The following is a 12024-nucleotide window of genomic DNA, read 5'->3' on the forward strand; positions in this document are numbered from 1 at the left end:
GAGTAGGTAGCTAGAAGGGCATGAAGATGATGGACCTTGTTGTTAATACTCCTGATGTTTAGGTGACAGGTCAGGAGAGAGTTAGGGGACCTTGAATTTGACCATATGTTGAAGTTGGTAGTGGGTTGGGAGCTTGTGGGAAGGGTGGGTCCAGGGTTAGGGTGGATGTCCCCATCCATTTCATGGTTTGAGGGTTGAGCAACTGCATTTTAAGAGGTTGTGTGATGAAAAAGAATATGATAAGGTTAAAGCTCCTAATTTTCCAGGAGAAGACAGAAAGATTCTGAGTTCCAGAGAAGAGACAGAGAGAGAGAGAGAGAGAGTTGAAACTGATTAAAGTCTTAGACCATTAAGAATATAGCTTAATTTTAAATGATTGTGTCAGAAAGGGCAAAATTCTGGTTGCAGTTTTGACCAAGATTGAGGCCGTCATGGCTATCATGGAGAGAATTCCATTAGTCAGCTCTGATTATACCACTGTCCTTTAAAGAGAGAAGGGAAGACAAAGGCACAAGAGCAAAGACAATGGTATGGGATTTTTTTTTTTTTTTTGCAAAACTATAAACATCCTAAAGATCCTGTAAAGTATAACAAGAACAATAGGATAACATGAGATTCACATGAGATTAATTATACATAACTACAATACTTGACACCATAGATAATCTTATCAAAAATATAATGTTACATACATTTATAAATGTCTTCTGTAGGGAAACATTGCCACTTAAATCTAATAATCCTGTCATTCCTGCAGTGAAGATTCATTGGTTAAATTGTCTCTTGAGTGCTACTTGCATATACAGTGAGTTTTTGAGCCTTTGTCTTTTCTAAAAAGATTTCAAGCCTGCATAAACTGAAATACAGCTATTGATTCCCTACTGGGTAAGGAAAGTAAACCTATATGTTTTATGTCTGTGACTTGCTGATAGAGTTGCTTTCTGTTTTACCTGCTCCATTTTATTTTCTGTTGTAAGAAATCTGCTTGGCCTGGTGTATTTGTTCTACATGAGAGAGACAGACACTTAAATTATCTAGGCTACACATTTCACATGTTTTTCATTGGTTAAATTGCCTCTTGAGTGATACTTACAAACTCTTCATTTTTTGGGCCTTTGTCTTTTCTAAAAAGATTTCAAGCCTGCATAAACTAAAGCACTACTGGTAATTTCCCTGCTAAGTTTTCCTACCCACCCTCCCATTTGTTGATCTGGTTTTTAAACCTTGTGGTTTTAAGCTGTCACCTCCACCATAAATTGAGTTTAACAAGCTCCTCCATTTCTACACTGCTGCTATCTTGAGTTATATATTTGCCTTCCTTATGTTTATACTGAAAAAGTGCATTGCCTCATCATTGTTCTACTGCTTTACTTGCTCTGAATTCATGAACTAGCTAGCTGTTGGATAAAGCAGTATATTTTCCCCTCTAGCAAGCACTTGAGGTCAGTGGATTTTTCATATAGTGCACTGGGATGTAGCCTGATCTGTTTAGGTTGGAGAAACACTTGAGATTTCTTCATATAGTTTTATTAACTGGAGGGCATATTAATCAACTTATCTTGTTTTAAGTGCCTTTATAAATTCTGTACAATTGAGTGGTTCATAGGTTCATTGGTAGGTACTAGGCTATTGGCCCTGGGGCCTATACAAGCCCAGCCAAAAAGGTATCCTGGCTTTTGCCACCCAAGAAAATTATTTTCCTGTGCCACTGTTGAGCAGAGCCACATAGGTGATCCCAGGGGTGAATTTCCTATTTCCCATCCAATCATCAAGATTTTTCTTGAAGAGTGCTAATGAGGAGCTTTGTTTGATATAGATAGGTAGTTTATTCCAGAGTATGTCTCTGGGACAGGAATCTATCCCTCCGGCATGTTCTGTTTATTGTGGCAACAAGGTTTAGGTCCTAGAGCGTGTAGCTCAGTGGGATTGGGATTTCTTTAAGTGGAGCATGTCCAACATCTCTGGGTTTGACATAGCTTTGTATGATAGGCAGAGATCACCTCTGAGTAGGTGATATGTGACGGAATAAAGCTGGAGTTTTTTGAGATGGTCTGCGTAGGGCATCTGTTTGAGGCCAGTAATCCTCTTTGTGAGGTATTTCTGCGGCCTTTCCAGTTGTTGTAGATGTCTTGTGAGGTACATACAAAAAGGGGCATTGTACTCTATAATGGGTCTAATGATTGATGAGTAGAGGGGAACGATGACCTCATTTTTTTTGGATGAGAAACCTTTTGTGATGAGGTGTGCCACATAGAAGGATTTCCTGACTACTGTGGCAATGTGATTATTAAAGGAGAGACTACTGTCCACCTGTATCCCAAGGTCTCTTATCACACTTTCAGTGTTACCTATGCTACCGCCTATGTTGTAGTTCATGGGTACAGAGTTTTTACCAAAGGGGATACCAATGCACTTTTTGGCATTGAGCTTGAGGCCATGGCTTTGACACCAGGCATCTGTCTCAGTGAGTCCCTTTTGTAGGATGCCCACATTGTTAGGAGTTTTGATTATGGCTCCTAGTTTGCAGTCATCTGCGAACTTCGTTAGCCAAAGAACTTCTGTGTTAGCCTGTACTTCAGAGAAGTAGATACCATACAAGGGAGGACCCAGGACTGAACACTGTAGTACTCCACTTGTCACTGGTCTGACGTTGGATTTGGAGTCTGCTACTTTCACAGTCTCGGTTCTGTCAGTGAGCCAGTTGGCAACCCATCTTGTGACATAGGGATTTATACCTAGTTTAGTGAGTTTATCTATAATTCCAGAGTGAGGGATGGTGTTGAAAGCCTTGGCAAGATCTAGATAGGCTGTGTGAACTACCTTACCCTTGTCTACAGCTTTGGCGACTGCTTCAAAGAAGTCTATCAGGTTTAGGAGACATGATCTGCCTTTTACAAACCTGAACTGGGTGGGGTCCAGAGTTTGGAGATTATCAATGTCTTTGTTTATAAGTTCCATGAGGATACGTTCCATGTGCTTGCAGACCAGGCTCGTCAGGCTAATGGGGCAGTAGTTCCTGGGGTACATAGTGGCTCCCCCCTTGTGGAGTGGGATAACCGTTGTTGTGCACCATTCAGCAGGCACAAAGCCTGAGGTGAGGCTATGATTGAACATGGTACTTAGGTGGGGTGCCAGTTCGTTCTGTAGTTCATGTAGAATACAGCCTGGGATGTTGACTGGTCCCATGGATGCTGTGTTCTTGGCTTTGGAGAGTGTGGTTTTTACCCGTGCAGCCGTGATTACAGGAACTTTGCATTCTTCCGGTATAGAGATGGGCTCTTTAGGGGGTGAGAGGAGGGTAAAGTTAGCACTGACTCTATCTGCCAGGATGTTGGCAATATCAGTTGGGTCTGTATATTTAGTTCCATTGTGCTGTAACTCAGAGCAGATCTGAGTGTTGCCATTGAGATTCTTGACATAGCTATAGAATGTTTTGTGGCTGTCTTTAGAATCGGTGGTGATTTTGTTTTCGAAACTAGCTTTGGAGGATTTTATCAGGGATCGCAGCTTCTTACTGAGGCTGACCAGGGAGCTCCTCCACATATGGGATTTTACTCTCTTCTGCAACAGTTTCTTCCTTCTGTTGTACAGTTTGTTGTTTATGGCAGGGGACCACCAGATTGGCTTCCTTTTTTTGGAGGATAGCGTCTTGGTTCTGTTTGGGATAGCCTGATCCATGCACTCATGTAAGTGCTTATAAAGTGCAATTGTGTAGGATTCAGTAGTCGTAACCGTATTGTCCATCTGCATGGGTGTCATGAAGTTCACCACTTCTGTCTTAAGAAGTATGAAGTTGGCTTTGAAGAAGTTTTCTACCATGGTTTCCTTAATGGGGGGGTGGGGGCAGGATGTGGATATCTAGGGTAATTAGCTTATGGTCAGATCGGATCAATGAGGTGTTGACTTCAGGTGTGGAACACCGATCACTCATGTTGGTAATGACTAGATCTAGGATATTGTTGCCTCTGGTGGGTATGTAGATAAGTTGATCCAGGGCATTGGAGTTTATAAATTCCAGAAAGCGTTGAGTGAAGGAGTTGGTACATGAGTAGTTTTCCCAGTTAATGGTGGGGTAGTTGAAATCGCCCATTATTAGGGTGTTTGGTTGAACCCTAATATTTTCCAGTACATCAAGAAAAGAGGAGTGGGAACCCTGGGGCATGGTAGGTGATCTGTAGCAAGCTACAATTTGGATTGCAGTTTTGCCCAGAGTTAGTTGCACTTGGATAACCTCGGCTGCATTATGCTGAGCAACTAGCCTGGAGGTGTGGATATCCTTAATGAATATGGACACACCTCCGCCTTTGGTGTTCCGGTCCAGGTTACATGGCCGAAAAATGTGGTATGAGTTATAGCCTGGTAGTGCAGAGGTGCTCTCTGGAGCCTTGAACCAGGTCTCAGTCACTGCACAGATATCGATGTTCTCCATTTTAAGGAGTGCCTCGAGTGAGGGCATTTTGTGATTTAGACTTCTAGCATTGAGTAGCATCACCCTCAGTTTTTGCTTGCCTATTCCTGTTACGGTGGTGAATTTGTCATTTGAACTTTGCCTAAAAAAGGCACTATAGGGGCGGCATGAACCTTAGCCAGTATCCGAAATCCCAGGGGTGACAGGTGCAGGCCATCTCTGATAAAGCATCGTAGTCTGTCCACCATGTCATCCCAGGCAGACAGATACTGGATCCCTTTAGAATGGCACCAGAAGCTTAGCCAATTGTTGAAGTCAATCATTTTGTCCTTGTACTGCGTCATCATTCTGGGTGATGGCAGAATGCTACTCAGGGCTAGGGTCATACCTGCCTGGGCTACAAGATCGGAGAGCTCTTCCATTTCTCTTTTCATGTAGTTCAGGGAGGTACGTCTCAAGTCATTCACACCAACATGGACAATGACAGAGTCATATTTGTACTTGTTGTGGAGTGACCTGAGTGCGTGGGTTATGTGGCGGATCCTGGCACCCGACAGGCAGGTGACAGTAACCTTCTCCTTGTTTAGCCTGGTGAGTGGGACATCAGTGTGCCTGACTATAGAGTCACCTATGACTAGTGTGTTGGGTACGTTGTTTTGCCTTACTGGCTGTGGTTGAGTGGCACACTGCGTCTGCGGGCTATGTGTCATTTGGGTTGTGTTGCGGGTGGAGGTTGCTTGCATTTCTGCTTTGGAGGTCTCTGTTGCTTGAGCAGATTATTATCTGGGCTCATTTATGCAAAGCAATGCACTTCTATTGAATAATCACAGTTTTAAAAACTGTTTAAAGTACACTGCTATATCCGCATCTTTACATTTGTTTGCATTAGTATTTCATATCTTTTATTTTTGTTTGTGGGAGCATTTCATTCCAGACACTCCTTTACTGTGCTTTCACATTAAGAGGTCTGGGATTATTCATCTAGTGGCAGTAGGTGTTTACCTGGTCTTTCTGGGCTGGGACGCAGACACAAAAGGGCTCTAAGTATTTTTTGAACTTCTCTTATATTTAGTCTGCTCAGCCAAATCCCTTCCAGAACACCAAACCCAGACCCAGAAAACATTTAACTTAGTAGAAAACTGGTTTTCCAGCTGACATCTTCTACCAAATGCTAATAAACTATAGCTTCTGCTGTTTTTCCCAACCCAATGCTCCTCTCAGTTCAATTTCAGTATCACATCCAACAATGGTACCATTATAGCCTCTGTTAACCACACCAAACTACTTGGGGTACTAATTGACAACAATCTGAAATTTGACCTACATGTTAACCAAACAATCAAAAATACCAATAAAAATCTGAGCTGTCTCTACAGAAACAAAGCCTACTTAACCCCTTTGGCCAGCACGCAGCAGCTACTCTCCTCTCTCCTATATGCCTCACCCATTCTCACTAACTTCTCAAAAACTGAGCTAAATAAATTATCCGTCTGCTACAACCATATTGCTAGATTCGCTGTAGGATCTACCCATCGCACACATCACTGTCAAAATCTTAAAGCAGTAAACTGTCTCGAGTTCCCCAGCCTCCTTCTCTACAATCAGCTTACAATATCCCATAGAATACTTTACCAACCAGACAGAGTCCCGGGAATACAACCATTAATTATCCCTCACACCAGCGCCAGACCACTGAGGTCTAGTGACAAATTAATGTTAAAGACTTCTTAATCCTGTAACCAAGCCGGTGACTCAGTGTTCTCTAACTACATAGGAAAAACTTGGAACTTACTCCCTCCTGCCATAACACTTGAACCCTCTCTAACAAAGTTTAAAACTGCAGTAATAAATGAGCTCACCAATCACTGGATATGTACCTGCACTAGCCCGAGTTAATCTCCCTCAGCTCACTTGCAAAGTTGTTTCCATTTCTTCTTCTCCTCATTGCTAGTGGCACTTCTACCCAGACAGCATACTGCATTCTAATCCTTTCTGCCTAACTTACGTAAACAATCCTTTTATATTAGTTTCTCCTGGAATTATATACATGCATTGTTATCTGAACTGTTGATATTATACTGTTAATTGTATTTTGTATTTGTTAAATAAAATTTGTACTTCTGGAGCTTTTTTCCCCGGGCCTGCACTGAAAACGGATATCTATCCATTTGGACTTTCCCGGTTAAATGTAAAATTAATAAATAAATATACTGTAACTGTATTTTAGCAGTTCAAAAAACAAACAAACAAAAAAGACTGTGCTGTCTGCTGCTGTTTTAAGTAGTTAATTGCACTGTATAACACTGCCTCTATTATTCTTAGGACTGTTGTAGGTAGTTTGTGTGGTCTTGCTGCACTTGGACTCCAAACCAACTATTTTATATTAATATGGTGTTTTTCTGTACCCTTATGGCAGAAATGTGCTGATCTAACCTGTCTGAGATTGCTGGTGGAGGGTTTATTGTGTGCTTTCCTGACTGGTTGTTAGCTTAAAACTTGTTTCCCTTTGCTCATATTTAAGCCCCATGTGTGTGGTGTTGCTCTTTGCACAAAGGCAATTAGCAGTGCCCTATACAGATTCAAAATCCTAGAAGCTCAGTCTTTCACTAAACAGCTGTCAGTGAAACCCTTCAAAGTTTTTCTGCTGCTCTAGCAGCAACTCAGTTACACACTTGCCTTATTGATAATCCTTAGCCTACACAAAATATAGGTCCCTCTTGTAGTCTTGGTGCTACAAGCACAGTCCTGTCAAAGTAACCTATTCCCTTCTCTAATAAAACATACAGTAAGAGCCTGCTATCATGTACAGGCAGTTTCCCATCATCTCTCTGGCCAGCCTGATAGACATGGGCATCCTGAGGCAATTTAGCAATTGTCTCATGTATTATATTAACCACTTATGAAACAAACAAATACTTTTGTGAGAGATGTAGTTACACTATGAAATTGGAGGCACAACTCTCACATAAGGACAGACTGAATGCCAAACAGGTTGTCAACACACACACACTTCCCACATTAAATAAGGACACAACACATAAACCTATAGATGCAGAGGTACTCACTAGTAACTTAACAAAAGATTAGAGGCCTCCCAAATGGAAACCACATACACACATAACAATGCAAAAAACAACCATAACACACAATACCACACACACACACACACACACACACACACACACACACACACACACACACACACACACACACACACACACACACACACACACACACACACACCAGTGTCTCACCAAATAAGCCCATAAGGCATAACACCACAAAACCTAATGTTTGGTCATAGGTGATTGCACTGTGAGACCCATGGATGTTCCAATCACCAGGGTGGGTAAGGAGCAGGTTACAGTTAGCTACCTGTCAGATACAAGGATCCACTAAGTCAATCAGGCACTCAAGTCACTCAACTACAAGTACCAGTATGACTCAGTCATAGTCCATGTCGGGGTGAATGACTTGAGATGTATCCCACTGGATTATATGAAGAGAGACAGGACTGAGCTCTCAGATTATGTGTCAAAGGCAGGCATAAGCTCAGCCTTAAGCAGCATTCTACCTTCTCAAACAATGAAGCCACAACACAAACAGAAAAATGATTGACTTTAACAATTGGCTAAGCTTCTGGTATAGTCCAAGGGGATCCACTATCTGTCAGCCTGGGAAGATATGGTCAACAGACTTTGCTTTGTCAGACATGGTTTGCACCTGTCTCCTCTAGGCTTTCAGATACTGGCAAAGGCATTATCCACACCTACTGTGCCTTTTTTAGGCAGTGTCAAAATAACCAACCTCCCAACATAACAAAATTTTCTCTAGATAAACTCAGGACACTGCTGCTTAATGCTAGCAGTCTAAACAACAAGCTGAACTCCCTGGAAGCACTCCTTACTTTGGAAGATGCTGCCATCTGTGCAGTCACAAGACATGGTTCAAAGGCACAGAAAGTGCCCCAGCTGTGCAGGGTTACAACTCCTTCTATACGTTCTGACCACAAGCTGAGCATGAAAGAACCAAAGGATGATGTGTATCCAACTTCATTAAGGATAAGTACACCTCTAGACTGGTCAAAAAGTATGACTTTCTTGAGCTTCCCCATGTCCAATTAACTATAGACAAAGCCTCCTACCACATCGTAGTTAGCTAAAGGTCCCCCACCATGAAACAGAAAAATAATACTGCATACCTGGACTTACTGGAGTCACTTGCCATACAGCCCAGCACCTTACTCATGGCTGATTTTAATTATCCTACCATTGAATGGGAAACATACATTATCACAAACATGCTGGCTCAGAGGTTCTTGGACTTTGTCAATGCAAATGGTCTGGAACAGCTAGTTAGCACACCCACAAGAGGCTCAAATGTCCTGGACAAAGTACTCACTGACATGGGAGAGCATTGTACCCCCCCCCTTCCCCATGTAATGTCCTCCCTGGTAAGATTGGACCATAAATCAGTCTAATTTGATGTAATCATAAGACCAGATACTCCAACAAACTCAAAAACATTTAAGAATTTTTCAAAGATAAATGACTTCCTACTAGGTGATTTGATAAGAAGTTTCAAATCCTGCTTGAGCACAGATAACATGAACTCCTGTGCAGAGATGTACACTAATGCCCTGTATAACCACTTAAGCAGTTGCACAGAATCATATGTACCTAACTGGATTAATACCAGATCTTGCAGAAAAAGCAAGCCACCCCGGTGGACCCCTAGTATAAACAGGCTATACAACAAAAGAAAGAAACTAATGTCCAAGAATGAGAGGGAACTGGCTCAATAGAGGAAAAATCCATCTTTAGCTTCAACAAACAAATTAGAGATCTTGTCAAGTCCTCCAGAGCTAATTACAAAGTAAAAAGCCTCTCTAGCTAAGGATAATCACAATACATTCTTTAAACAGCCAAAATCTAAAAGGGAATACATAGCTATGCACTGAACTGGTTGTGGATGGCACCACTCATACTCAACTGGATATAATATCCAACCTGCTAACTGACATATTTGGAGCAAACTTCACTCCCCTATCCCCTCCAGTTATCTCCCAAAGTATACCTGCCACCCTTCCTCAGTCTAGTATCTTAAGCAAGTAGGTCATCTCTGTGCTCTGAAAGTTCAGAAACACAGCATAAATTGAACCAGACAACATGCCATATTGGTTTTTAAACAACTTAAAACATGACCCAACAGACCCATTTGGATCTCTGTTTAACCATATCCTGCAAACTGGCTATGTTCCGGCAAAATGATGGACAGCAATGGTAATCCCTCTACACAAAGGGAGACCATCAACTGTTCCTGGGAATTATAGGCCCATAAGCTTGATCAGCCTCATCTACAAGGCCATGGAAAGAGTCATTATGGACCTAATTAATAAGGAAATAGATAATCTCCAAAATCTGGACCTAACCCAGTTTGGATATGTTGAAGGGAGATCATGCCTGTTAAACATGGTTGACTTCTTTGAGAAAGTCACTAAGGCCCTTGATGAGGGAAAGACAGTGCATACCACCTATCTTGACTTAGCCAAGGCATTTAGCGCAATCCCTAACTCAGGTATTATACAGAAACTCTCCTAACTGGAATTAACCCCTACATTACCAGATGGGTAGCCAACTGGCTCACTGGCAGGACACATACTCTCAATGTGGGTGATTTCACCTCTAAGGTTCTGTGCTGGGCTCCTTACTGTTTGGATTTTTTTTCTCAGAAGTCCAGGCAAACTTGGATGGCATGTGGCTGACCAAGTTCATTGATGATTGCAAATTGGGAGCAATCACTGAGTCCCTCAACAATGTTAATAAACTAAATGCAAAAAACACATTATTATATCCTTTGGGAAAGCTGACATCCTTGCTAATTACATTATAGAGAGCACCCCGTTAAGGGTAAACCAAATGGTATGTGATCTGGGTACTCAGATTGATAGCAATTTGAGCTTTGACCATCACATGTCCACAGCAGTAAGGAAATACTTCTGTGTGGCACATCTTATAAGTAAAGGCATCACATCTTGATCTAAGGATATTATAATTCCATTATATGTGTCCCTCATCAGACCAATAATTGAGTACAATGCTCCTTTTTGTATGTACCTCACCAGACCCCTGCAACAACTGGAGAGACCACAGAAGTTTCTCACTAATAAATTACAGGGTACAGAAAACAAGTTTTATGCAGAAAGACTAAAAGCCCTGTCACTGTATCCTGTCTCCTATAGATTGCTGAATGATGACCTGTGCTTGGCATACAGGGCAGTCTCTGACCCAGCCCTGATGAAAATGCTACACATTCGTAAATTAAACTGCACAAGGGTTACTTGCTCCAGACATCTTAACCTAGCGTCTGACATGAATAGGCCATACTGGAGAGATAGATACATCTCCTGGACACTGCCACTTCTCTGGAACAAGCTTCCAATTCATGTGAAATGAAGCCCCTCCTTGACTCTCTTCAAATGCAACCTAGATCAGTGGATGGGTGACCACAACTTCATTCCTGGGGTGGTGCCCATGCACATTCTGGACAAAGGAAGTTTTTATTATTGACGATATACCTCTGTGAACTTCACTAACCTTACCACAGACAGTTGGGGAAACTCAGGAGAAATATGGTTATGCTTGTAAGGGCTCTTGGGCCGTTAGCCTAGTAACCTTCTATGAAACAATGAACCTATGAATCAAATATAGCACAATTATCTTATATTAAAGTAAAACTATCTTATGTTAAAGTGTAGTCTTGATCTTTTGCTCTGCAGCTGAGCAAAAAACCACTGTCTACTTCCCAAAAATGGTGTGGGGTGAAACCTTTATGACCAGTAAAGGAAACCAGGTTCTTTGCAGACTTGTTTAATAGATTGCAGCATTTACTTAAATATATGTGGCCACAGCCATATAAACCAGCATTGTTTTGCAATTCAAAGACCATATTTATGGATCCCAAAACTAAAAAAGTGGAATTAAAAGAGAACAGGGAGCAGTGAATCCCAGCAATTATTTTCCTACTTTTAAGTTATTTTTTGGCAAGTGAACTATAACCACAATGTGAGAGCTGCGTCTCCCAAACCCTACTGACCATCTGCTTATATTCACTAACTTTGAGATCACCATACCTTGGAGAAAAACATATACTTTGAGATATAGCAGTCTGGGCTTAGTATATATATATATATATATATATATATATATATATATATATATATATATATATATATATATATATATATATATATATATAAAGTTCTTATTAGTTCCTATTTTTGCACATTGGGCCTCGCTATTCCTGAACTCACATTTATGTCTAAGAAATTAAAACCATTACCTCTCAGCCACTGCCTTCTAGTTAGATGTGATATGAACATGTGTAAGTGTAGATAGCTGTTGTTTTCCAATCTTTGTCTTAAGTTATAGGAGCATCACCTACTCCCCCTGCAGTAGAATCCTGATTTATGGTGATAAGCCCTCAATGGCACCAAAAGCCTATGAACTAACCTCTGACCATTTTTCCATATCATTTTTATAGCTGAGCAGTTCCAGAATTTATGCCTTAATATGACAGCTGTTTCTAGGCATCCATCATATTGTACATTGCTCTTA

This window comes from Protopterus annectens, chromosome 6.part0 (genome assembly GCF_019279795.1).
Source record: "Protopterus annectens isolate FY-2018-M chromosome 6.part0, PAN1.0, whole genome shotgun sequence".
NCBI classification, from domain to species: Eukaryota; Metazoa; Chordata; order Ceratodontiformes; family Protopteridae; genus Protopterus; species Protopterus annectens.